Source organism: Myotis yumanensis, unplaced genomic scaffold (genome assembly GCF_028538775.1).
Source record: "Myotis yumanensis isolate MYYU_CA2020_CCGP unplaced genomic scaffold, mMyoYum1.0.hap1 SCAF_5, whole genome shotgun sequence".
NCBI lineage: Eukaryota > Metazoa > Chordata > Mammalia > Chiroptera > Vespertilionidae > Myotis > Myotis yumanensis.
The window spans coordinates 45,426,465-45,448,947 of NW_027223756.1; the positions used below are offsets into that span (position 1 = coordinate 45,426,465).

At 37.7% G+C, this 22,483-nt stretch overlaps 1 pseudogene; it reads left to right on the top strand.

The window, feature by feature from the left end:
* LOC139011352 (small ribosomal subunit protein eS27-like) overlaps positions 1–17,398 on the top strand; it is a 139,333-nt pseudogene extending 121,935 nt beyond the window's left edge.
* Positions 17,399–22,483: the final 5,085 nt, after the last annotated feature.

Sequence of the window (22,483 nt, forward strand, 5' to 3'; positions counted from 1 at the left end):
AGTCTCTATCTGAAGATCTCACTTCCTTGAAATTTATTATGATCCTGTTTTTAATCAATTATGAAAAATGTATTTGAAACTGAGTAAATTGACTACATGTTTTTTGTGACATACTCCCAACACCATTAAAAGAAAAGTAAAGGAGTACTATATTTTAGGAAATAAAAGAGGGTAATATAAAGCACTCAAACAAAAGGAAAGATAAAAGAGACATGGTCAGTCAATGAATGTCGATACATTTTTGGGCAGATGGAAATCAGCTAGAGGAGGAATGACTGACATAGCAAGGTTTAGGTGCCGACAACACAATAGGCTAACAAAGTAGTTCTTGAGATGGAATTAGGTTTGTGCAAACGGTTCTTGAAAGGCACAGCAGAACTTAGATTAAGCAGGCCAGAAGCACCATAGTCCCTCCCTTGTCCTCATTTTCACTTTCCATAGTTTGTAATAGTTCTCTGCATTTAAATATTTTTAATTATATGTCTAGATGATCCAGAAAATCACCTTTCCTCCTTATTTTAGAAAGTGAACACAGATTTGTTTATTTCTTACACTCCCTACCTCCAGATTTTATGTATTTCAGCTCCGCTTTTAACACCTCCTGGCATAGGATAAGTTAATAGTGACAACATACAATTATAATTCCATTATCCCATTTGAGGAGGTACTAATAACAGACACGCCTCTCTTTAATTTTTAGTGGCAACATCATTGGCAAATTGGCACAATTTTTGAACAAAACGAATCACTGTGACTTGCCAAGAGTTCCATAACTATTTTTTTTTTTTTTGCAATAATGTGAAATATACACTCTGAGGAATATGCACATAGGACATATCTAGATCAAACTTACTTAAGAACATGGACACTTTATTGCATTTATTTTTCTTAAGAGGAAAATATAATTGAATGTATTATATGGCTGGTACAGAGTCTTTGAGTCATTAAAGGGGACAATGATCAATGGCCATCTTGGCCAATCCTTTGCCGTGGTCTGCAGTGCGATGACTAGATGTGGTCATCATAATAAATAACATTTCTTGTCCTGTACTGAGCCACAGCTTATGGATTCTTATTGCAGTGATAAGAGTGAATCTACAGAGTATGCTGTGAACTTTACCTGAAACTAGAAATCCAGAAATATCACTCCAGGACAAATCATCTCTACCCAGTGCCTACACCCTGAGTCCCATCACTCCGGTGATATACAGCATGTTGATCTCTAAACCAGAATCTGCCCTGGAGGCAATAAGCATAATAGTTTCATTTTGCTGCATCTCTCTGGAGCCAAATTTTAACCATTCTTAATGTGCAATTTTGCAGACTCAGGTACTGAAAAGGTTGACAAAGTGGCAGGAAATAAAAGCACTAACATCAAAGCCCATATCTAACGATAGGAAGTTTACCCTGAAGACTTGAATGCCTTCAAGGGAGAATGTCAGAGTAATTGGGAGATTTTTTGAGGCGTATACTGTAATGGAAATAAAAGAGAGAGAGAGTGATCTTCAGTGCGGTGCTGGGGTTTTCTGTTTGGCGCATCATTTTTACAGCATTGTGCACTATTGGACAGTATTGTCCTCAGTGAATGTTTTTTCTTGCAAATTTTTGTGTTAGATAGAAATTCACAACTCTGAGACTTTTATTTGTGAATGTAGCTTTTGATATGAAAGTTTTGATTTTGGAAACTGAGCCAGAAGGAAAAAATAATGCCCCAAAGGCTTATTTTTCCAGTTCTAACTCTGGAGTCTTTAAAAAATAGAATAATATAGAGGCAAAGCACAAGGGTTTCCATATTGAAAAATAAAGCCTCCATCCACTAAAGGTGTCAAATATTTTATAGTGTAACTAGAGGCCCAGTGCATGAAATTTGTGCATGGGTGGGGGATCCCTCAGCCCACTCTCTCACAATCACAGACTGCTGGATCCTAACCACTTGCCTGCCTGCCTGCCTCATCACCCCTAACCACTCCCCTGCCTGCCTGATCACTCCTAACCGCCTCTGCCTCGGCCCCCGCCGCCATGGCTTCATTCGAAAGGACATCTGGAATGAAATACGGAAGGTCGTTCAGCTGTCTGGTCTAATTAGCATATTATACTTTTATTATTATAAATATTTATTCACTTAGTAAACACTGAACTCATAAAATGAATAAGATGTAAACTCTCAAGGAACTGACAAATTAATGAAGCATAATTAATGTTTATCCAATAATTTCAAAACACAATGGAAAAAGACAGCAATAAGAGAAGTACAAATGCAGATCTATGACATTCCAGTATTTGTATACATGTAAAAATTATTTTTACCTAGATAATCTGAAACAGTTTATGAAAGAAGCAGACAGTGAATTAATCCTTTAGGCAAATGAATAGCCATCATTAACTCTTGACACACACATATAGCAAATATGTCCATGAGGCTCATATATGGCCAGCACAGTTCTCATCCAGAGAGGGTTTCCCATCTCTGTTGAAAATTGCATGAGCCTTTCTCTCCTGTCCTTCTAGCCTGTGTAAATTAGTTATCTGCATAAAGTAGAATAAAATTCAAACTTTTCAACAAGGCCTCACAGGGTTTTTATGTTTTTTACAATATGCCAGGTCTTTTGCATCTGTTTTCCTATTCATTCTTTTACTCTGCTACTCTTTTATTTACAAAACTAGTTCCTTTTCTCATTCAAATGTCTACTCAATTTAGAAATCTTTCTTGGAATCCACCATAAATGATCCCCCCCTCCTTCCACCCTAGTTGCACTTTATTGCATAATTCAGATTTACTCTTATTAAAACCACTAGAGGCCCGGTGTGTGAAATTCATGCAATGGTAGGGTCCCTAGGCCTGGCCAACAATCAGGGCCTATCTGTGGGGTGACCGGTGGGGAAGTTGGGAACCCCCGCTGGCACCCACCTTGGTTGGCCTGGCACCGCCTGCTTGCTGGCACCGCCCCCACCACCGTTGCCAGTTGCCTCCCTCTGCAGTATGACCAGTGGGGCAATTAAGCACTCCCTCCCCAAATGGCACCCACCTTGGCTGTCCTGGGGCCTGGGAGCTGGGGGCAACTCCTGTATTGAGCATCTGCCCCCTGGTTGCTATGCACATTATAGCGACTGGTCATTCCACTGGTCATTCTGCCGTTTGGCCAATTTGCATATTAGGCTTTTATTATATAGGATATGATAAAAAAAAAAAACAATCCAATTAAAAATGAGGAAAGAACCTGAGTAGATACATCTCCAAAGAGAACATACATATGAAAAGATGCTTAATGTCACTGATAATCAGAGATATGCAAGTTAAAAGCACAATAAGGTATCACCTCACAACACTCCTAATGGCTACCATCAATAAGTCAACAAACAACAAGTGATGGCCAGGATGTGAAGAAAAGAGAACCTTCATGCACTGCTGGTGGGAATGCAGATTGACACAGCCACTGTGGAAAACAGTATGGATGTTCCTCAAAAAAGTAAAAATGGAACTGCCTTATGACCCTGAGATTCTACTTCTGGGAATATATCTGAAGAAACCCAAAACACTAATTTGAAAGGATATATGTGCCCCTATGTTCACTGCAGCATTATTTACAATAGCCAAGATTTTGAAGCTGCCCAAGTGTCCATCATTGGATGAGTGGATAAAAAGTGGTGGTACATGTATACAATGGAACTTACTTGGTCATTAAAAAGAGTAAAATTTTACTATTTGTGACAGCATAAACAGACCCAGAAGCTATTTTGCTCTGTGAAATAAGTCAGTCAGAGAAAGACATATAATACATGATTCCAGTTATATGGAGAATCTGGAGAACAATATAAAGGAACAAACAAAACAGAAACAAATTCATAGATATAGATAACAGACTGGTGGATGCCAGAGGGGGACTGGCTGATGTGAAAATTAGGTGACAAGATTGAGAAGTACATATTGGTAGTTACAAAATAGTCATGAGCATGTTCAATTATTTATCTTTTTCATTTAATTGCCTGTTGATTATATCTACCAATGTAGGATGAAAGTTTTATTAGTTCAGGACTTCTGTCTGTTCTTTGCATTGCAACAGTATAGGATACAGAATATTTGTTTAGTGACTATATATCTGCATATCTCCCCACTCACCTTTTTTTTTTTTTCAGCTGTTGAATTCCCCACTTTCCAGTCTGTCCATGCATAAAAGATTTCCTGCTGAAACAATAAGTGTTTAAAAATATCCATTTGAAGAAAAGTTTGGAACAACCAAATCTGAGAAGAATAAAAGGAATATGGCCATAGCTGGTGGTTAGAGTGTTGACCCATAGACTGAAGGGTCGTGGGTTCGATTCTGGACAAGGGCATGAATCTCAGTTGCAGGCTAAATCCCTGGTCCTGGTTGGGGCATGTGAGGGAGGCAACCAATCAATGTGTCTTTCTCACATCAAAATTTCTCTCTCTGTGTCTCTCCTCTTCCCTTGAGCTCTAAGAAAGAAAAGTCAATGGGAAAAATATCATCAGGTGAGGATTAACAAAATAAGAACAAAAAAGGAATATGAAGCTGATAAATAAACCTTACACCTTTTCCTGAACAAGATGAGGTGCAATGCAACAGAAAAGGCTGTGGTCTTTGTGTCAATCATACTGGGTTTGAATTTTACCTATGCTGTGCGATTTGAAAAAGTTGTGCTCTTTGAAACTCCATCTCTCATGTGAAAAAGGAAAATGTATAATAACACCTTTTCCAGCTGTGAGAATTAAGTGAATTAATTTACATGAAAGGATATATTTAAAAGCTTTCTGATACATAGTTGATATTCAATAAATATTTTCTTCTTTCTTTGCTCTTTTGCCTTATTTTCCCTCAGGCTAATCAAAGTTCCAAACTAGAGTCAGAGTTCTAATTTGCATTAGGCCTACAGGGTGGTGTCTGATAAAAGCCTGAAGGGAAACCATTTTGCCTTGGGCCTCACAGGCAAGTATTTTTTGAGATGACTGCCATAGAAATGCCGTAGTTATAAATGCAAATGCAAGAGGGAATGTTCATTAAATTAAGGTCTACATCTTAATTTAGGAAAGCTAATTGATTTGTGAAGAAAAAAGCTACTTCTTGAATGTCTGGTTTTGAAAGATGTAATGCAAGGGTAAAAATGTTTAAAGAAATAATCAATATACTTGAGATTTCAAATGTATTTTCATGCAGTAAAATAACTATATTTTCTTTTCCTTATTGTATGATCTTCCATATATTTGAATATATTACCTTTTTATTATAATGTAATGTTTTTGTTTGTTCCTTATCTTTTTAATCAATCAATCTTAAAAGACGTTTACTATATCAAAAAATAAACTCTTTTGGATCTATTTATTTTCACATTCATTTATTGGTTTTCATTAATTTTCATGTTTATTATTATCATTTTTCTTTTTCTACCTTTGGTTTTCTCTACTTTTCTTGCTATTCTTATTGTTGTTGTAATTCTTAAATTTATTAACATAAATACTAAGAACTTCTCTTCAATAATATTGGAATGATGTAATTAAAACAAGATCTCACAACTACAAAACACCTCCACAAAGGTGAAAGAGAAAGAAAATTTATTTTTGAATGAGCATTAAACCATAATGTGATGTGGCTTACAAGCAATCCAATAAGAGATTCCATGAAGGAAGTTTCAGCCAAGTTAAGAAGATATTGAGGAGACGAAAGGAAGCTAGTAGAGATAAGGGTGGGACCACAGGAAGAGAAAATAAAACCTGGTAACCCAGGTAGGTGGAGTTACTAAGTCACCCCAACTGGATGGGGAAGGAAGGGGCACCAGAGGCATGAACTTAAAAATGTTTGGATATTGCTAAGGCAGGAAGCTTGCAGATAACCAATCATAAGGCAGTAAGATGTATAAACCAATCCCAAGGATGTTGTTAAGGCAAAATTTTTTGAAAGGACCAATCAGGAACTAACAAGCATATATACAAAAAAGCACTTCCTCCTCTCTCTCCTCTTTGAACTAGAATCTTGGATTGATGGCAGGAGATGCAGTCCCCTGTGCCCACGTGGCTTAAGGCCATGTGGGCCTCCACACATGAACTAATAGACTTTGATTAGCTTGGAGGCTGAACTACTCCCAACCCTACCATGAAAAGGAAGCTCTGGACACTGGCCTACTCCTGGAACCCTAGATGCACCGTTCCCAGGACTGGCTTCTCTCAATAAACTTAGGTTCTGCTAATGGTTTTTGTCCACAACTTCACTCTTTGATTTCGAGAGACAACAAACTTGAACTCAAACACCGCACATTTTGGTTTCAATATGACCCATTCATTACCTATGTGTCCTTAAGATAAATAATAACTGATTCTCAAGTAAAAGGAATTGACAGCACCATTTGTCACAGGCAGTTTCTCTAGATTCACCTGGTAAATTGGGATGCCCATCTGTGTTCACTAATTGGCTTACATTTGAAGGAAAAAATCAAATATATATATATATATATATATATGGAGCTAATAAGCAAAATGTCCCTGCAGGAGTTCAACCGGGAGACCAGGAGTTCTATTGCTAGCTATGATATGTGCTAACCACCAAGGGTGGCACAGAATGAAGGCAGGCCCTGGCCAGCAGCCAGAAGGCCATAGTTGGCCCTGATTGCAGTCCAGGCCTAGGGACCCTACCCGTGCACGAATTTCATGCACCGGCCCTCTCATAAAAATATAATCTCTGTGACTAGAGGTCATTTTGCAATTAGGAGGGAGGTGCCTATGGAAGTTAGGGGGATTAGGGCTTCGTTTTCCTTAATGATTACAGTACCAAGAAATGGTCCTGGAGAAAGACTTTTCCTGGCTCGTAAATCTGGCAAGAGGCTCATTTTACTTTTAAAAGGATTTCCATACATTTCAAAGAGATAAAGACAGAATTTACCATTACATGTTTTCTAATGTAAATGCTCTAAGATAAGGGAGGGTAGAGGATGTTTCTTCCTTTATTTTCAACAGGGAAAATTAGCCTCTTGTTTTTAATTTGGACTTGCTCTTATCAATGAAAACTTTTCTAGGCTCTAAGATTCTGTTCAGATTTGGCTTTGTCAGAAGCCTGACTCTTTGTCTCCAACCATTAGCATATTCAGCCTCTGGTGAGAAACATTAATTGGGTTAGAGCTAAGAAATATTGGTATCATGGACTCACTGGAGCTTCCATTGTCCCAGCATTACTGAAATGGACACAAGAAAAAGAAGAAGTGGGATTCACAAATTACCATGGTGGAACAGACCAGAAAAGTTTCTAGAGAGTTATCATTAAAAGAGCATGAGGTTGTGGTCCATAGTCTAATACAAAGGAGAGAGCCTGCAACCTGATTTTCTTTAGCAAGGAACATGCCTTGTGGGATTCTGATTCAACTGTGCTTCAGTACCCACTTTGAGAAACACTCCATTAATGCTAAGAACTTGGGAAGATGGAACATGCATAACTATCTCAGAAACATTCATCTTATGGCAGAAGATGGGAGATTGGGAATGAAAGAGCAAATTTTGAATTAAAGCAAGAAAAATCTAGGCTTAAAAACTGGTAAAATATGTTCGTATTCATGCTATAACAGATTAAAAATGTGACAAAAATGACCCATTGAAATGTTTATTCCTCTTCATTACCTCTCTAGCATTTGATAAGGGATAATACTATCTTTTCAAACATTCCCCTTCAACTTTGAATACTTTAACTGTATGCTTACATTTTATCAGTTCTTTTTTTAGTTTTTTTAAATTGCTTCTTTTATATTCCTTGTTCCTAAACATAGGATCATTAAACTGGCTTTGGCTATTCTCCTTCTCAATTTCTCCCTCAGAATGATGATAGCCAATCATAAATTAATTTTCTAACAACAAGATTTTGTGTGACTTTCATCGATGTCATTGTCATAGCCTCAGCCACCATCCGGTTTTTTTTTTTTGACTCTGCTGGAGAGCACATAGTGGTGGTTCTAGGAGGAATGCTCAGGCGGTCAAATATATCACTGATGCATCTGATCCTCTGGGAAGCAAGGAATAGGAGTGGGGTGGCTTATAACACAACCTTCAAATCCTTGATAAAGTGAAAACAATGTGGGTTGATTTGGGAAGAGCTTTCAAGCGCTGTGGAAGAAGAGGTGTACATGAGCTAGGAATCTCTATATATAAAAGCCAAGTGACTGGAACGACCAGAACGACCGGTTGCTATGATGTGCACTGCGGCCTGCCAACCGGCCTAGTCAGGGGCAGGCTGGCTGGCCAACCTCCAGCATCCCTTCCCCCTGGTCGGCCTGGCCCCAATCAGCCCCTGATCGGGGCAGGCCAGCCAGACCCCACTTGTGCATGAATTCGTGCACCAGGCCTCTAGTCTAAAAGAAATGTTAAATTAAGAGCTTCCATAAAAGAGGACAGAATACTGCATTGGTAGGGTTGCTGTAGTGGAAATGTAAATAATACAAAAAAAGGAACCTTGAAGGAAGTTTAAGTATCAGAGCCTTTCAATGCTCAGACTACCAAGCATATTGCTAGGTCTGATCAAATCATTGAACTGATACCTCCTCCTCTGGGAACCGACCTTTAGACCACATCACAACCCACATTCCCTTTTGCTTGGACCACATTCCACTTGCTAATACCATTATCCTTGCCCTCCAGACCTTCCCAGGATCCAGACCCGCCAGCAAATTCTCTACCCAGAAAAAGCCTGCCTCTTTAGAGTTCTTTAAAATCTCTGACTCCCCATCCCTGGGTGCTGGTACCATTTTGGGGCTCAGCCCATCTGGGTTTCCAGATGACCTAATGAATTTATAATTCTTTACCACTTTTGTCCTCGTGCATTCCTCCTTGGGTGATCCTAACGGGTGTGACCTGTAAACTGTCTATAATTGGGTGATCTACAGAATGTTTACACGATTCTGTAGATCACCCAAATATTAGGAATCTGTAATTCCTAACAGCAAAATAATTTAGAGATTTTATGCATATTTGATATATTTCCTTAAGGCAGTGTAAATATTAACCTTGATTAATAACTTTATTTATAAATCTTACACTAGACTGAATTTGATTCTTCCCAACATTGCCTACAGAATAGTAATTTGAAGTTTCTATTGATGGGGTGGATTGGGAGTGTTTTAGCACCTGGTTTTCACTCTTATTCTCTGGGAATCAGTGCCCCAAACTGTAGCATCCTCCCTTGTCCAAAAGACTCAGCACTGTCCTCACACAGTAGCCAGAACCAGGCATTTAGGAGTGTCAAGAGTCACTGGTCTTTCCTTTTTAACTTTTATACTGACTGCAGTATGTAAGTGTTACAACCGCACATGGCTATTTTTTCTATTTTAATCATAATACAATCAGTTTAGCTCACCTGCTTACTTACTTACATTTTGATCTTTGTTCTTTTATTTCTATTTCTAATCCTTTACTAATATGCAGTTTTTGCCTTTCAAATTCCTGAAACTTACTTAGAAACTGAATTCCAAGCCACTATACTGACAACGCCTTCCAGTTTTGAATATACTCTTAGCACAACTTAGCACATGAAGGACTTCAGTCTGTGCCAGAAATGAGAATCATTGCAAGAGGAAATATCACTATGCAATATACAAAATATGTGATGCTTTAGATTATTGTGCTATGTTTTGAAGAAAGGTAGAGGAGGACTTAGCTAAAGAAGAGATGAAACTTTGGTGCTAGTGCTAAGAATTTGTATTTTTCTTGAGGTATTTGGTTATTGCTGCAATGCCCAGGCTCAAACCACAAATACTATTAGCAACCTGGCAAGTGGGTGTTGGTCTTATATTGTGATTGGTACTTATATCAGAGGAAACTGACAATGTGAAAATGTGTATTTGAATGGGAAATAAATATAAAATTAGTCCATTAATGACTCTAGAGAATTTTCATATATATATATATATATATATATATATATATATATATATATATGAAACCATCTAGGGATTGAGAATTTTCAATTACTGCTAAATCACAGGCAAGGTGCAGATGTATTTGGAAAGTGGGGGGTTTGCAAACAATTGTTCTTAAATAGTGTTGGACTGGTCTTTCTGTTTTTCTGCTTATTCTCTTTTCAGGAAGAGACACCCATCACTTTTTGAGCCCTATCAGTTTGGGTATTTGACTCTCTTTCCTTTTGGTAACCGAGTCACAAGTTTTTCAGGTCTCTTAGCACTATTTCTTTTATTTCCCACCCCCTGCCTGCTAATCCTTAATGTGACCCTCTTTTCCTATTTCTTTTATTCCCCACCTCCTGCCTGCTAATCCTTAATGTGACCCTCTTTTCCTATTTTCATACTTTAGTTATTCCTCTATTCAGCAGAAAGCATTCCGGTCTTCCAATCTGCCTTAAGTCAGCATCAGTAATTCATTTATTCTTTCATAAATATTTATTGCATTTTTTCTCTGTACCAGTTCTTGCGCTAAAAAGTGAGAATACATATTGAACCAAGACTCACATGATCTCTATTCTTAGAGCTTACAGTTCTTTGGAGGAGAAAAATGGTAAGTGTGTAATATCTACAAAGTGTGATAAGTGTTCGGATGGGGAGAGAACAAGTATCTTCATGACATTTAACAGGTAGAACGTGTCTTGTTAAGGAGTTGAAGAAGGCCTCCTGAAGAAATACATGTTTAAGGTAAAACGTGAAGGATGTTTTGGAAAGAGATGTAGACAGTATGTTAAGTGTAGGAAACCCTTGAAAATGCCTTCAGATGTGGTTAGATTAGTATATTTGAAGAGCACTAATACAGCGATTTAACTTTATTTAAAACAAACGAGAAGCTGTTAAAAGGTTAACGATTAAAATGATAGGATTGGATGTGGATATGGAGATGGTTTGGAGACAGAATGATAAGAAGAAATGAACAGCTTCTCCTATGGTATCAACATTCACATACCTCAGATTCTTGCTCACACTGCGACTTGCCCATCTTTACTGTGACACCTTCATGTGACTGGAAAAAATCAACCTTTTTTTAGAGGCTGCAGCCATTGGCCACAGATGTTCAGCTCGAAAGGAAGTCATTAAAGGTTGTCAACTGAAGGAACATTTAAAAAAAACAAAAAACCCAAAACATTTCTTGGGGGGTCTCACTTGTGTTCTTAGCTCTAATTCTATATTGAATCTATATTTCTAGGTCATGATGAATTTTAAAATCAATGTGTTCACAACTGAATCACAGAAGCATAGAATTCTAGGAAACATTTTTTTCTTCTTGTTTTCTTAAAATAATCTATATCTGACACTTCAGAATCATGTTTAACTTTCTCTTCTATTTTTACTATCCTAGTTCCATCCCTCCTTACTTTTCTCAGGAACATTATCAGTCTAACCCATTTCTATGCTTTTATCCGCACCAGATTTATATTAAGAACTTTAAAGCATGAATCTGATTATGCTGTTCATGTCCAAAAAGATCTTGATGAGCTCATACTTGGCTATAGGACAAATAAAACAATATTTAAACTCCACGTGAAGCAATCTTTAACCTACCAATATCTACTCAACAATATCCAAATAATTACTTAGCACTTTTCTGTGTTCTAAGATCAGAATATTCCTCCATGGGTTAGCTTTTGCTTTTGCCACAGCTTGGAATTCTCTCCGTAATTCGCTTCTGCAAGTCTAAACATTGCTTATCTTTCCAGGCAACACTCAAATGCTGCCTAATTTATGATTCTCAAAGCCAGCATATACCCTGATAAAATTAAATTGGTGAGAAAGAAAAATAATTACATGCAAAGCATGGCAAAGAAATTCAGCCCTAGCCGGTTTGGCTCAGTGGATAGAGCGTTGGCCTGCGAACTGAAAGGTCCCAGGTTCAATTCTGGTCAAGGGCACATACCCGGGTTGTGGGCTCAATTCCCAGTGGGGGACTTGCAGGAGGCAGCCGATCCATGATTCTCTCTCATCATGGATGTTTCTCTCTCTCCCTCTTCCTCTCTGAAATCAATATATATATATAGAAATTTAGGATATCACTGAACAGCATTAATATTGCTGTTAATAAGTATAAAACAACAAAAAAGCAAAGAGACTACTGTGAAACTACTTATATGTTTTCAGCAATTCTGCCCTTCATTCTAAGAATCAGAGAATCACTTCAATAAATATTTAAGTGCATAATATCTACAAAACTAATAAATATTCAGTCAATAGATACATGACATTAAAACATTTGCTATGAATTGATACAAAAATATTAGAAACATGCAGTTGTATTTGTTTACCTTGATTCTAAAAGATCTTAAAGAAGAAGCAAGAACTACATCTAGCACTTGAAGTTGTGAAAGTAAAACTATAATAAAGCAGCAGAAAGAACAAAGTGGTGTTTGGATTGACAAGAAAACACAGTGGTGAAAATTGAAGGAAACTTTTAAAAGATGAAGGATCTAACACAAACCACGCAATCTAGCTGCAAAAACATTTAATTCATTTTTGTTGGAAAAACAGAGTCTAGGGTCACTGTTGTCCTCTTTTGAACTTGCAATGGTGCCAGGATGTCTTGAAGTTGGCCCTGAGTTCAGTAAACCATTTATTTTGGCTAACACAAAATGCTTTCCTGAATTTCTGCAATTGGCATAAGTAGTTCTGGAAAACTAATAGACACTGTATGTGTGTGCATATACACATATATGTGTGTGTGTATATACTAATTTTACTAAAATGAATGTACATACACACATACAAATATACACATGTACATTCATTTTTCTCTTTTTATAATGCATGTGTGGCAAAAATATATATTAAAAGTTATGTCTTTCACATGTGAAATATGTATCTTAAATATAGAAAAATCACATTGTAAAATAATTTTGTTTGGTTATAATCATGATAACATTACTTAATCTTAAAAATAAATCACAGTTTTAAAATTAATGGCAACACAATGCTTTGAAATGCTCCTTAAAATGTGTCCTATTATGAGTGATTATTTAATGTACTAATATACATCATAGATGTGAAAGATATTATAACTTACTTTTTTCTATTTTGAAATAATATAAAACAATAGAGAAACATTTCTAGAAGAACTGCAGTAGTTAAGTATAATAACATAATTCACTGTACTGGGATACATTCCAGAAAAAAAATCTGAAGAGCTTTTCAATCTAATAAATTTATTCTAATGTCTTTTTCTTTTTGGTAAGTGTTCACTAATTTTGGAGGCTATCAGCAGTTTAAAACACTTGAAAAAATTTAAACAGGATAATTCACAATGTAATCATGGCTACTTAAGGTCTCATATAATCATGCTGTCAGTCATCACAACACATACTCATTCAGGAGAGCTCAGTATCAGTAGCGCTGGGTGAGAATCAGTCCAATTTTCCTTTTTGCAACCAGACATAAATAACAGCCCATACAAATTTAGGAGTGAGAAGACATTTTAAACACTTTCTCTGAGATAATCTCTTGAGCTAGGTAGTTTATGCCAACCATTTAAGGGGGAAAATAAAAAGGATTCTTCCTATAAGTAAAATCCATGATCACCAGTTTTATAATACAGTATTAGTAGATTTTGCTATGCAGAATTGTTCATTGAAAGCATTTTAAAATAATGAAATAACAACATACATGTCGCACTGGAATGTTTATGTGAGATGAAACTTTCCAAATAGGGTCATTTTCTTTGATTAAGCATATTTATTAACTTTACTTTTCCCAAATTCAGAAGTGTTAGTTGTTAAGACCTAAAGAGCTTTTTCATACCATAGATGTATAACAAATCGACCAATGAGCCAATCTATTACAAAGATCTATATGGCATTGAAATATTTATTTAACATCTGCTACTGCTCAGATACTGTGCTATGTGCTGAGGAAACTATTTAAACACTTACTTATAACACATATATGTTTAAATATTTATATGTTATATTTATAAGATAAATACATTTATAAGTAAAATATCTAAAATATTTTTGTAAATAGGCTCTAAAAATGTCAATGCTATGCTAATTTTCAATTCTGTGTTGTTAGTTATCACACACACACACACACACACACACACACACACACACACCAAATTGATGGCCAAGAATGATACCTGACTGCTTACTTTCAAGTTAAAATGTGATGGAGTATTTTTATTTAATTAGTAGTTATTTATTTATTTAGCAGTCCCACACTACTATATAAGCTCTATTTACAATAAAACCTACAAACTGACAACAAAAATAAAAATGAAATTGAAGCTGATGTTGTGGAGTGGCTTGCTCAGCATCTGTCTTCCCTTCTGGTGTATCTCTCTAGAACCACAGGCTTCTCCTGGGACCCCAGCCTTTACAGCAGTCCCCAAGTCCTTCCAATAAATTGGTTTGCCCCTAATCTATATAATAAAGAGCCAGGGTCCACCGAAGGCTCCACCAGACTGGAAGTCAGTGCTGGGTTGCCTTGGGGACCCAGCACTGCCTGCCACTGATGCGGTGCCCCAACCCAGCACTGACTGCCAAGGGGGCTGCAGATCAGGCCTGGAGAGAGACCTGCAGAGAGAGAGAGGCAGGGTGTGATCTGTAGCCTTTGTGGCAGCCTTTGATGAGAACTTGCCTCTCTTTCTTTCCCAGCCTGCCCAACAGCCAGGCCTCCATTTCTCTCCAGGCCTCCACCTGGCTGCTGATCAGCCTCGCCTTTCTGATCAGGCCCTGTTGATAGGCCCAGAGACGCTGACTGGCATAAAAACTGACCAATCAGAAGCAAATCTGGGTGAATGTGAGGACTCAATGACTGCCAGGGGAAGGAGCTTTTGACGCTGACTGGCATAGAAACTGACCAATCAGAATCAAATTGGCTGGCAGGGGAGGGCAGTTGGGGGAGAGATCAGACTGGCAGGGGAGGGCAATTAGGGGTTATCAGGCAGGTAGAGGCAGTTAGGGGTGATCAGTTCAACAGGAGAGAGCAGTTAAGGGCAAGATCAGGCCTGCAGAGGAGGGCAGATGGGGGCAGTCAGGCAGGCAGGCAGAGGGGTTAGGGGCAATTAGGCAGTCAGGCAGGTGAGTGGTTAGGAACCAGTGGTCCCAGATTGTGAGAGGGATGTCCGACCGCCAGTTTAGGCCCAATCCTGTGGGGGATTGGACATCCCCTGGGGGGTTCCTGATTGGAGAGGGTGCAGGCTGGGCTGAGGGAACCCTCCCACCTCCATGCACGAATTTCCTGCACCGGGCCTCTATTTTTAATATAAAATCATTTGCTGATGAAAGCAGTTTTGGTAGTTTCAGTTTTCTTAATCTGGCCCTAACTGGTATGTCAACCATCCAAACATAATTCTTTACAGTGTGCAGCAGTCCAAATATGGACAAAATACTTCCCCAAACCAAGGTTGAAATAGTGGTTAACAGAGGGAACTAGAAGTGAAAAGTTTGACTTATCCTATATAATAAAAGGCAAATATGCAAATCAACTGAATGGCAGAACGACTGGTCTCCATGATGCACACTGACCACCAGGGGGGCAGATGTTCTATTCAGGAGCTTCCCCCTGGTGGTCAGTGTGCTCCCACAGGGGGGGGCGGCACTCAGCCAGAAGCTGAGCTCACGGCTGGGGAACCCAGCAGTGGTGGCGGAACCCTCTCCTGCCTCTGTGGCAGTGCTAAGGATCCGACTGATGGCTCCCAGACTGTGAGAGGGTGCAGGCCAGGCTAAGGGAACTCCACCCCTGAGTGCATGAATTTTGTGCACTGGGCCTCTAGTATGTTCTATAATACAGAAATGGCAAGGTACACAAATGAGTAATGCTATGATTATAATAGTCGAACTTTTTATGTTGGGGAGTAAAAGTGTTTCAACTTAGCCTGGCCACAGTGACTTAGTAGTTGAGTATCTACCTATGAACCAGGGAGGTCAGTTTTATTCTCAGTTGGACCAGAGGTCAGTTTGATCACCAGTGGGCTCAATCTCTGATAAGTTGATCAATGATTCTCTCTCATCATTGATGTTTCTAACTCTCTTAAATCAATAAAAATATATTTTAAAAAGTGTTTCAATGTAATAAATATAAAAAAATGAAATTTATCTCAAGAATTTACTCTTAACCTTATGTCTTTGAGGTTTAGTAAAAAAATAAGTATACAAACACAGCACATTATTTTGATAGCATCCTAGAATGTCTGTCTATTGATATATTGATATAAACATTCATATATATTCTAGTCCTGCTGCTTAAAATTCCATCTGTATGGAAATTTGTAACTTTATTCTTAAACTATTCTCCAAATGCCAGACTTGTTTATTCAAATGTCTGTTTGACATCTCTTTGGGTGTTTTGTAGGCATCTCAAATCCATCGAGAGCAACTATGCATCCCCGATTCTTCTGGCACCCACATGGTCTCTGCTTCAGGAAATATCACCACCATTTGCCATCTGTACCCATCTTCCTTTTTACTCTCACCAGCAACATACATCTTATAAAAAAATATATATGTATTCTAAATTTTAGTATATATTTTAGTTACGCCCACAGTTCTGACTATTATGTAAGCAACATCATCTCTCCTTTAGATATTTCACAAGCCTTCTAAATAGCCCCTCTGCTTTTCCTCACCCCCTCCATAAATTATAGCCTCTACACAGAAACTAGAAGGATTATCTAAAATATAATCACATCATAACATTGCTTTGCTTCATAATCTCCAATTACTTGGAATGAAATAACACTTGAAATAAAATCCAATGAACTTTATGTGACCTTGAGGGTCTGACTTGCTTTGCTAATAGTAAATCATGTTGAGTATCTTTTCATACATTTGGTTGCCATGTGTGTATCTCCTTGGGTGAGGTGTCTATTCAGATCTTTTGCCCATGTATTAAATTGGGTTGTTTATTTGGGGGATTTAAGACGTTTTTTTAAAAACATATTTTGGATATAACCAACCTAGGCTCATTTCCCCAGACCTTTCTCATCTCACTGTCCCCAGCTTTAATAAAGGTTCTCTAAAATTCAATAAAATAAAATAAAATAAAATTCAACATTGAACCTGACATTGGAACCACAGCCTACAAATGGTCAGTTGCAATGTTTGGCCAGATTTCCTACCAAAATAAATAAATAAATCTTTCTCCACAGGATTCAGACTAAACTGAGAGACTCAAAACTTAATATGTAGTTTCCAGTGGTGACGACCTCCCCAGGACAACCTGCCTCTCGCTAAGGATCTCCTTCACCCTTCTGCAGAAGAGAAGAGGAAACACAAGAAGCGCCTGGTGCAGAGCCCTGATTCCTGCTTCATGGAAGTGAAGTGCCCAGGATGCTGTAAAGTCAGCACACGCTTTAGCCACGTGCAGACAGTAGTTCTGTGTGTTGGCTGCTCCACTGTCCTGTCAGCCTACAGGGAGGAAAGCAAGGCTCACAGAAGGAGTCTCCTTCAGAGGGAAGCAGCACAACAAGCACCATGAATGGAGATGATGGGGAACCATCCCGATAAACACATTTCGGATACAAAAACAAATGCACACATACATGAAAATAATGTGCCAAAGGTGCTCGACACAATCCCAAAGAATGAACTGTCATAGAAACAAATAGTTTATTGGAAAAGAGGGAGCCGTTGTATGGGTTGTGAATATTAATTTAAGAAGCATCTTGTTTATTTCCTCAGAACACGTACCTGATCATGTTACAACACTGCGGAAGACTATCTAGTTTGTTTTCATTGTTGCTTAAAAGCCTTTCAGACTGTGGTCCTTGACTGGGGTACACACCAGGTCATGTTTCCAGATCTTCCCTGTCTTTCTCAGATGCTGTTGCTTATGTTTCTTTCAGTTTTCAGATGGACCGAATTATCTCTTAGCTTTTCATTTTCTAACATGGGCCTTGCCTGCTGGGGCCATCATTTGTGCACCTCCCCTCCTTCGCTCTTGCTTTCAAATTGCTTTCCTGTAGTTCTCCATTTGGACATCATGTTTACAGGCATCTCACCCTACCCATTCTAGACCTAGCTGCTGCCATTTCTACACTTTCACTAGATAATATTTGTCCCTTTGTCAGGTTAGTTTTTATGCATGATTTTTAAAAATGGAGATACTTCTCTCTTTATTCTTCTATATCTGGAGTTTAGCATATTGCTAGATAGACACTTGCTGTGTAAATTAACACATGAATGATTAATGAAGAGGAATCACAGTGCTGATGACCAACTCTAAAAATTAAACTACTTTAGAAGTTTTAGATTTTCTATATGCATAAGAATAGTAATACAGTTTATTGTCCATTTTAATGTTTTCAGAACTTAGAACCAAAAATAGGTTTATTGTAGATGTTTTGAGGGCATGGGAGAATTATCAGTTCCTCTCTTTTAAATATGTTTGAAATCCTCATTCTTTTTATCGTTGAACATTAGACACATTTTGCCTGGTATTCCAGGGATTTAAAAATGCCTACTGTCAGTATAAAACATTTGCATTTATTTTCTTTTCAAATAAGTCCATGGTTATGAAAATGTTAAAGGATATATCATTTTTTGTTTGTAAATGTCACAGGCCAAGATATATTCATATTCTAAAAAGCTGACTTAAAGAAATAATACATACTCACTAGGGGGAAAATTCCAAACATCAATATATAAACTTCTCCAGGAGTTAGTACTTCACAATGTGGATTAATAAAATCTGTCTTTTTTAGAGTCTAAAGATTAAGGAGTAAGATACTGAATCATATTTTTGGGAAACTTAAATGATAAAAAATAGAAGATGAATTTTGAATACTTGTGATGTTAACAAATCAGTTTAACTTATACTTGTCAAGTAAAAATATGATGTAGACCAATGAATATTCTTTTTTCAATATATTTTTATATCTACAGGGTATCATTTGTACCTCATTCTTTCTTAATCTAAAAGTTATTAATTTTCCAATTTATTCACCTCTTCAGAAGTTACTATATTTCAGCTGTTATTTGATTCTGCCCTTTTACTCTGCTATTCAGTCAGAGGTAACCTAGAAAATCTCATTTAAATACTTTATCATTCAGTTAAAATTATAGACTTAGAGTGAATGCTCCATATGTTGCCTTTGTTTTCAATATTCTTTGATTCTGTGAGTCTGTAATCTGGTTGTTTAATTGCATAACCTCACAAGACACATGAACACACAAGCAACTTAAAAAATAACAAAAAAATAATGACATGCTTTTTATCTCATATGGATGATTTATCTTTCTTTGCTGGCTTCATATTTTTCTACATACATAATTTTCATGTGGCTGTAAGGGGAACTCATGTAGCTTTGGTAAGTCAAAAAATGTCATATTTGAGTCAATGGAGAGAATCATGATGAGATGAAAAAACATCTCTTGTAAAAGCTTAATCCAAAAAAGGGAATTTATAAACTGTGTACTGAGTATCTTATAGACTCAAAAGAACAGCTGAAAACAGAGCAGCAAGAAGTGTGAGGGGGAACACTTTATCAAGTATATGATTTCTAACCACTATGCTGTGCACATAAACTAATACGAAATAATATTAAATGTAAAGTGTAACTTAAAAATTAAATATGCAAAATAAATGAAGAAGAGGAACACATAAAGCAGTGTGTTTATGCCTAGTGTTTCTTACTACAATTTTAATGACCATCTGCTTTTAGTATACAAATGTAGTTTTCTGATATAATACTGTCGGATGCTGGTAACAAAGGACTGAAATTGACTGGCTAGGCTTTAAAATAGTAGAAAAATCTATGAGACAAAACTATGTAGTGCACTGGAAGCATGTGTAAGAAGTTAAATCCATTATAAGTTTTCTAAGAACATAGAAGTTAAAAAATGTTGTGTAGAAATTAGTACAGCAAATGAAAATGATGATGCAAATGATTTATGGCAACTGCTCTTCTTATTGGGTTGTTTTGGTCTTTATGACCATTTTTTAGTGTTAATTTTAAAAAGCATATATTATTTAGTCCTAAATTATTTTATTGTCTATTTCATGTTATCTTTTTTTTTTTAATATATTTTATTGATTTTTTACAGAGAGGAAGGGAGAGAGAGATAGAGAGTTAGAAACATCGATGAGAGAGAAACATCGACCAGCTGCCTCCTGCACATCTCCCACTGGGGATGTGCCCGCAACCCAGGTACATGCCCTTGACCAGAATCGAACCTGGGACCTTTCAGTCCGCAGGCCGACGCTCTATCCACTGAGCCAAACCGGCTTCAGCTATTTCATGTTATCTTGAATATACTATTTTATATGTTTCAGCATAGCATGTTAGACATGTAGACTGTTCATGATTCTGTTTTGGCTTTTGAGATGGAAATGTATGTTGTAAGTGATAACATGATTATAAATTTTCACATTAAATAAATATATTTTTACAAGATTCATTTAACCTAGATGAATCATATTTCAAGAGCAATATTGTTTCTATAGCTAGACCAGAATTTCTTAGTCTCAGGACTACTAAAATTTTGAGCCATACAGTTCTTGGGTGTGGGAGGCTGTCCTGTACTTAATAGACTGTTTAGCAGCGTGGTTGTCCTCCTCTTGCTAGCTGCGATTAATATCTACCTTCCTCCTGACCCTCCACCTCTCCTGGGGGTAACATCATCCCTAACTATCACCATTAAACTAGGCCAATGAAAAAAATCACAGAAACTAGAAAATGTATCTCTATTAATGTTATGGCTCTTCCCTCATAAATTAAAATATTTAACATTTTATATTAATCTATATAATATTTCTATACCTTTGTTTTCCAATGTATGACCCTTTAAATGTAAATTGGCAGATTTTGATTAGCCCACAGTTCTCTTTTTCTTTGATCTAAATATTTGAATGTGACATAGCATATTTACAATTAGCTCTTTCCAGGACAATGCTCTGAAAGCTGCTTATTTCTGATCTTCACACTCCTGACTGCAATTATAAGTTTAGTTTATATTAAAAATACTGAAGAAAATTGCTTTTACTCAGTATATATAAAGGTAAATTGTGGCTAAGTCTACATTATTAACGACAATTTTCTGAATGTGTATCTTATATAATAAAAGCCTAATATGCAAATTCCCCCCCAGGCAGTCATTCAACCAGGAGTTCAACCAGGAGACAGGAGTTCGACCACTTGCTATGATGTGTGCTGACCACCAGGGGGCGGCGTGAAACATGGCAGGCACTGGCGATGTGCTGAGACCTCTTGCCAGCTACCTGGGGGTGGGGGTGACAGGGATCAGAGGTGTGGTGAGAATGTGGGGTGTCCGCCTAGCTCACTCTCACTCCCCCTGTTACCCTCCCCCAGGATGCCAGGGTTCATGTGCCGGGGCAGCCCCCCGTGCTCCGGTGCTGGGTGCCTGTGAGGAGTCCGCCCCACACCAGTGCAGCCTCTTCTGGGCGAGGTGGGCTTCAGCTGCCGTTACTGCAGGGGCCAGTCGGGCTCCCTGTGTGTTTGCATAGGAGCTGGTCCTCAAGGCCATCTGGAGGCCCATGCTGCACCCTGGCCCATGGCATCTGGATGTGCTTACTGCATTTCCTCATGGGGATTTAGGTGCCATGACTCAGGAGGAGGGGGGTGTGCAGGGTTCTGGTGCCCAGGTGCTGCCTAGGGCCCAAAGGTCAGCTGGGACCTGCTTTTCCTTGCCAGATGCTTGCACTTTGATCACAGATCAGGCCTAGGGATCACACCCATGCATGAATTTCATGCACTGGGCCTCTAGTCTTACAATAAGAGTATTAAATTGAGTATTAAATTCAATCCTTCTCACTGAGGAGTTGTAAAACCATTGGTGTGGTAAGAATAAGGTACATGTTACAATCCTGGACATTTCCAGACATTCCTTTTATTTTCTAGGTATAGTATTATAGTATCTTCAGATTTATGGTGTTCCACTCCCTATATGTTTCTGTTTTTATTGGTTGAGTCATTATACCAGCCAACCAATGCTATATAATGGTATGATCAGCAGAAAGACTTAGTTTCAATTCCTGGCTCTGCCAATAACTAGCTGAACAACCCGCAGTCATCCAGTCATTCTCCTTAAGCTTCAGAGTTCTCATTTGTGAAATAAGGGATATTATGAGTTTGGTTCAAAAAGTATGTGGTAAAAATTATTATGTGTAAAATGCAAAGGACACAACCAGCACAAAGCATGTTCTACAAATGTTAGCAGCTATTATTATACAAACTTATATACAAATAGAAATTGTCAGGTTTTTTTTAAAGACCAATAGTTCACAATATAGAGTTGGCTATAGTTCTAGCTATTATCTAATTTTATGGTGTAGGCATTTGGAATATTAGCGTTTAAAGATGTATGTGTCTTCTATTCTAATTAACCTTCTAAAAATGAATATTTTCAGCTGTACATTTCTAAATAGATACTGTGCACATAAGCTGTCTTCTCTCTTCTTTTCCAGAAAGAAAATTTCCACGATGGTAAAGACTGATGGTCATGCCCACTACGCAGAAGTAAGTGACTCTCCTATTTTGTGTGTCTAGAGACATTCCTTAGGGGTTTGCTTTGTTGTTTCATTACTACAAAGGGTAACCTGAGACAATTTTATA